We start from the raw sequence: 7032 nt of genomic DNA on the forward strand, positions 1-7032 counted from the left end.
TGTACTTCTACTGGATGAAATGTGTGTTGATTGTGCACTGATGCGCATGACACTCATATAAGCTAGCTAATTTTGAGGCCTATCGTGACTGACGGTTGTGCTTCTGCTTTATTGGCTTTTGCATCCCACAAGAGTCGATAATTGTAAGGTGAATAGTACTTGCATGGTTGCACTTGGAATTCCTTGACAAAAGTGCTTTAGAGCAAGTCTTACGGGGAAATCCATCCATCTTTCATCTTCACACCACCTCAGCATTTGGAACCGTGGATGGAATCGCAAGTGTAATGGTGGAATAGTAGAAATGCTATTAAGAATGGAGCTAAGAAAACGCAATTAAAAATGGAGCTAAAAAAACGCAATTAAGAATAGAGCTTTTTTTTCAGCCGTTAAATTTCATCAACTCATTTTAAATTTACGGATAAAAAAAAATGCTATTCCTAATGGAATTAAAAAAAAAAATTCAATTAAGAATGGAGCTAAAAAAAATGCAATTAAGAATGAAGTTTTTTTTTCAGCCGTTAGATTTCAACAACTCATTTTAAATGTACGGATAAAAAAAACGCAATTAAGAATGGAACTAAAAAAAAGTAATTAAGAATGGAGCTTTTTCTTCAGCCGTTATATTTGAACAACTCATTTTAAATCTACGGATAAAAAAAAAACGCAATTCTTAATTGTCTTTTTTTAGCTCCATTCTTAATTATGTTTAACGCTATTCTTATTGGCGTTCAGATGGATTCCACGAAACCGTGGAACCTTGTTTGGCTTTTCTGTGGAAGACCCCAACTTGGAAGCCACTAGATTTGACATTCCATGATTTTTCCAAACCTGGAATAGTTTGGATTCCACCATAAGACTTGCTATCAGTTGGACAGACCGACAAAATAAAATATGCTTTTTGTCGATTTCTTATGGACAATTCCCAGTAGGCCTGTGGCCCAGACTAAAATCGCTTGAGCCCAACTTCCCAATGCTTGAAATCAAATCGTTTATGAACAGCTTCAAAAATTGCAGGATCATTAGCCTACCTGCACGCAGAACTGCAGAAGCTTCTATACCCTTAGTCCACGGAGATGTCAAGTAATGTACTTCTTCTAGACGGTGAAGAAAAAGCAAAAGTTTCAGATTTCGGGGGTTCGAGGTTGAATATTACCGATCAAGCTTAGTTAAGTATAGTAGTTCTATACTTTGGAATACTTTCTATCCAGAGTAGATGCAATTTGCAGAGGAAAGCGATGTGTATAGCCTCGTAATTCTTCTGATTCTTGATATTATGAGAATCGACAATGCTACGATTCATTTGTAGGAAATATTGCTTAAAAAGAAAAAAAAATTGACAAAAAAGTTAAACTCACATAAGCCTTTCTCTTATCAGAGCCAGGTTTCGATCTTGGGACCCGTGGGTTATGGGCCCACCACGCTTCCGCTGCGCCACTTTGATTTGTTGTTCATGTTTTCGCTGATACTTTCTTCACAAAATTGGTTAAAAAGACCAAAATCAACAATTTCTGGGTGAAAAAGACATCTAGGTTTTGATACTGTTTAAATGGACAAAAATGTTAAAATAGCCAGGATGTAAACAGTTTTATCCTACCCATTTCAAATATTTTTTCTTATTTTTAATTTACATCAAGATGCATCCATTTTTATCCTCGCTATTTTTTAAGTTTAAGTCAGGATGAATCCAGTTTCATCCTTGCTATCTTTTTTTTGTTCATTTCACCCGTAATAATTTTTACTCGTCCATTAGAACCATATTTTAAAAAATATTTGGATAAATGACCCATTTAGAACTTTCCAAACAGATTTCAAAAATCAAAGAAAAACAAATAATCCCTCTGAATTGTAAATGAAAGTATGAAACCTCTGACAGTTTAAAGTTTATGTTTCTAAATATGTTTGATCCCAGCGCTTTTCGGTTATGCTCCAGCTGCTAATGAAATATCTTAGGACTCGAAGTTTTATTTTTCCCTTATTGCAGGTGTCATTGTAGTGATGATACCAGTGACTTGAATTCGAAACTCGTCGGCATCAAATTCTTTATCAATAAAAAAAAAGAATTCGATTATTACCTTATATTTGCCGATATCTCTTTGTTGGGCTTTTGTATTTAATATAAGGTAACACTATTATGTCATTAGTGATTCAATGTTATGTTTCCCGGGTCTTAAGCTAAGCGTTCTCCCTCTTTCATGTTCCTAGAAATCGAAAAGTTGAGAAGGTCCATAATTTTAACCTTTTTTCTTTTCTTTTCTCTCCTGCACTTGGTGGATCATCTAGGAGATTTGGACAGCAGATGAAAATACTTTGGTAACTAGGATTTCTTAGTGGGTTTTGTATCTCGTTTAGGGCCAACTATAATGCTAGTATAGCTTGCAGTAATGAAAAAGGGAATCCTGTTATCAATAAATTATTGAAGTTGATGTCACTGCAATGCAGTGGTTACAGTTATAAGTTGATGATACTTGAGTTTGAAACTCGTCAGTGCGACATGCTACCAATAACTTGAGTTGAAACTCGTCAACACCACCATTTTACCGTCGATCAAAAGCAAATCTTTTTGTTCCAAAATAGACCATCAGAAGATTAAAAGTGTTTTGAGTCTTTTGTTAAAGGAGAAAAAAAAAGATTTAATCTATTATTGAGGATAAATGAACGATATTTCTATTTTAATTTGCAAGAACAAGTACACGATAATAGGATAAACAGTTTTAGTAGAGCATTATTGTTTTAATCATATTGCATATAATATTGTTGCATGACAAATTGACAATGAACATAAAAAATATGTGTTGATTGTGTAGTCAAGTGTGTGACGTTCCTCTTCCATACGGCAAAGCATAATGGCAGAGCATTCATTTTCGCTAAAATTTAATTGAAGCTAAATGAAATGCGCATAAATACTTCACTATGGATAATGGGCATTCTTAGCTTAATTACATGGAAACTAATTTCCCCATACATATGCCAAATGAAAACTCGGTTTTGGTTTTTTTGCTTCCAAAATTTTCTTCCACGGATCTAGATAAATTTCATTTACGGCTAAAGAAAGTTTGAGAGGAAAAATAGTGAAAAGGAGTTTTAGTAAATGAGATTTAAAAATGAAACATTATAAGGAGTAAAACTGGAAAATTTGGAAACGAAAAACTAAGTATCCGTGAAAAACCACACAGAAACTGAATTTTTATAATAATGGGAACTGAGTTTCCATAAAGAGGATAGATATGATCAAATCTTTAGGGTAGCGAAGTGTGTCGCCTTAAAACGAAAGGAAAAATCACAATTGTTGCATTTCGCTATTATTAACCTACAGCCAAGTCACATCGAATACCATTGTGCTTGGCCTAAGATTCCGAGCCAAGCTAACTATTTTACGATGGACATGAGAGGTTATTGTTCACCCGAAGTGACTGACGGTTGTGCTTTCGCCTTATATTGGCTTTTGCATCCCATAAGTGTCAACAATTGTAATGCGAACACTACTTGCATGGTTGCACTTGGAATTGTTTGACAAAAAGTGCTCTATAAGATGGACAGACAGACCGACCGTCAAAGTATATGCTTTTTGTCGGTTTGTTATGGACAATTCGCAATAGGCCTCTGGCCCAGACTAAAACCTTCTTGAGCCCAACTGCCCAATGCATGAAACAACACAAAAATGGTTAAAAAGACCAAAATCAATAATTCCTGGGTGAAACGGATATGTAAAAATTGATATTGTTTAAATGGACAAAAATGTAAAAATAGCTAGGATGTAAACAGTTTCATCCTACCAATTTTCAAATATTTTTTCTTATTTTTAATTTATATCAGGATGCATCCAGTTTCATCCTACCAATTTTCAAATATTTTTTCTTATTTTTAATTTATATCAGGATGCATCCAGTTTCATCCTCCCTCTTTTTTAAGTTTAAGCTTGGATGAATCCAGTTTCATTCTTCCTATTTTTTTTGTGTCCATTTTACCCATACTAATTTTTACTCGTCCATTTGAACCATATTTTATAAATATTTGGACAAATGACCCATTTTCCATTGAACCAATCGCAAAAATGGCTCTTCGGTTGTTGTCTGGAGAGCGAAGTTCCTTTACTAGTTTATGAAGATATATTGCTCTGTCGTGCTTGATGAATCGTATCTGATAGCTTGATGTTGTTGTTGATCTAGTCAATGTCGAGATCCAACAAACCATACATGATATATGCAATGTAAGCTGCACTGGGCTTTTTGTTGTTGTTGTTGTCGTTGTTGTAGATTTATAAGGATTTGTTGATTATACTATTTTCATAAATGCAGTTTGAGTAAGATGAATATCGATATTTTTGTAGGTCATTTTATCTATGATAAAAATTTTACCGGGGGCAACTAAACTGTCTGGATGGCAAGTTTCATCCTCTGGTCACCGGTTTTGGTGTTTGGTAACCTGGATATCCCATCCTAGGTTGGGTTATTCAGTGGAAAATGGTTAAATTGTGTTTGTCTCACTCCAACTCCAATACTACATAAGGATTACTATACCTTCCTTGATTTTAGGAAGCTAAAAAGATGAGATTATGGTATCCTTCCAAATACCTGGGATATATGTATCCTCACCTGGATTATATAATTAGTTTCCTTTAGAATAAGTAATTTCCTTAAGAATATGTATTTATATTAGCATGTTCCTGGAGTCAAACAACGACAAATTAACCTATCCCAAAATATGATAGAATTATACACAAACAACATTAGGTTATCATAAATTAAATTAAGATAAACTATTCAAGAATATGTTACCCCATTTCCAAGCTCCCTTACTTTATCCCACAAGTATGAAAGATGGTTTAAATAGAAAAGTAGATAGCCCATTAACTCAGTTGGTTAGAGCGTCGTGCTAATAACACGAAGGTCGTAAGTTCGAGACCTGCATGGGCCAAGGGTTTTTTTTCATGACATTAGCTCAATGCAACGGCACCACAAACCTCCAAGATGAACAACAATACTAGCACTTTTTGTGATCTTAAATAAACCAAAAGAAATTAGATATTGACACAAGGATACCCCCATGGAAGGGCTCTTCCCCGTCCTCTTTGGTACGTATGATTCTCATTTGTATGTCATCCTCACAAAACTCAGTGCGTGTATTCCGATCCTCCAATAGTCCATCATAAGCATAATGAAAATCCGTGATGTGTTATGTAATTGAAACAAATATTCGTACCTGGGTTTCAGAAAAAAGTGAAATTTTATTTTATTTTTTTTATTTTTTTTTACCTAAAGTCAATCTTTTCTTTTTTTGAAAATAAGATTTATATTACAAGGACGACATTAATCCGCTAATTCAGGCTCTTCAGAGACTAACTCTTGATGAGTAGCTCGTCCAATGACTGAATTTGTTGGATTAATCCTGACAGGACAAGATAGATTAGTAGAGTCAATAGAATTACATACTTCAAATGCTTTGACCGTGTCAAAAGAAATTGCAGAAAATAAAAGGCTAGGAGCTTGATCAGTCCAAGAACTTGTGGTACTTGATCTTCTCCCTTCTTTTGCTAACAAGTCTGCCACCTTGTTTGCGCGTCTATCTACGTACTGAAAACCTTGAAAAGAAACTAATTTATCTTCTACTTGTTTAACCTCTTCCAAGATTGCTATGCATTGCCAGTTTACAGTGATTGTCTTTCCTTGTAAATATTGTATGGTTTCCTGGTTATCTCCTTCTATCGCCAGATTTTGAATATTTTGTCTGCTGGCCCATTGCACTGCCTTTAACAGAGCTACAACTTCTGCCTCTTGGGATGAGAAGGTCCTGCACCATCCACATTTTGCTGCTCGAAAGGTGCCCGAAGAGTTTCGAAAAACAAGACCAAAACCATCATTAGTAAGTTCTGATATCCATGAAGCGTCGCAGTTTATCTTAACAGTATTCATGCTTGGTAAATGCCAGTAAGGTATGATTTTGATGTGATTGTTAGTTACAGGAGCTATCTTAAGCAAGTGTGTTGGATGCCAATAGTCATAGTGTCTTATTATGTCTAAGGCCAGTTAAGTAGGGGTTCTAGATTTATCCTCAAACACTCTAAGGCCTCTTTCTTTCCAAATAAACTAACATTTGGTTGCAGGAATAGCTATAGAAATAGAATTTATATCCCCTGCTAACCATTCATTATATTTATGCAAGAAAGTATTATGCAAGTTATGAGGATTTTGAAGTTGAGATACTCCATGTAAGGCCATTGGATGTAGATTCCAAACCTCTTTAGCATAATCACAATAAAAAAAGAGATGGTAAGTAGTTTCAACAGCACTTTTACAAAAGACGCACTTATTATCTATGGATCTTATTTTTTGTTTAGTTGGTAATGCATCTTATAGGCATTTCCATATAAACAGTTTGATCCTTTGTGAAGTATATCCATAGTCCACGGATCTTTCCAATTTTTTTTAGTTTAGGCAGGAGTTGAAGTAGAAGGATTAGATAGTTTAGCGTAAAGGGATTTAACAGAGAATTATCCATTCTTTGTTAAAGTCCATCTAAGTTTATCTCTTTTTAGTGGACCTTCAGGTGTAATATATAATCTAATATTTGTAATTTCTTGCACAGTTGAGTTATCAAGTAAAGAATGTAGTAAATCAGTATTCCACTTATTTGTGTTTGATTTTATGAGCTCAGACACAAGTTTTATAGTTGTGTTTCTAGAAGGAAAAGGCTCTGCCAAGGTCTTTCTTATACTTGGTAGCCAAAAATCATCCCAATGTTTATAAGTAGACCATTTCCTACTTCCCAAATGCTATACTTTTTAATGTGAGCTATTCCCTGTAAAATACACTTCCAAATCCAAGAAGCCTGAGATTTTTTTTTGGAGTGTAAAGCTCTGGATTTCTTAAAGTATTTACCTTTAAGGATTTGAGACCAAAGATCATCAGGTTTGCTCACTAGTCGCCACGATATTCCACTGATCATAGCTTGGTTAACCTTGTTTGCCTCTTTAAAACCTAAACCCCCTTGGTAAATTGGATTACATAAGAAATCAAAAGATTTAATGTAAATCCC

General features: G+C 34.6%; 1 non-coding gene across 1 annotated transcript; it reads left to right on the forward strand.

Moving 5' to 3' along the window:
* The first annotated feature begins 4840 nt into the window (after positions 1-4840).
* Positions 4841-4914, forward strand: TRNAI-AAU. The gene has a single exon. It is a non-coding gene; the product is annotated as a tRNA-Ile (tRNA).
* Positions 4915-7032: the final 2118 nt, after the last annotated feature.

The sequence above is a fragment of the Papaver somniferum genome, unplaced genomic scaffold (genome assembly GCF_003573695.1).
Source record: "Papaver somniferum cultivar HN1 unplaced genomic scaffold, ASM357369v1 unplaced-scaffold_115, whole genome shotgun sequence".
Taxonomy (NCBI): domain Eukaryota; kingdom Viridiplantae; phylum Streptophyta; class Magnoliopsida; order Ranunculales; family Papaveraceae; genus Papaver; species Papaver somniferum.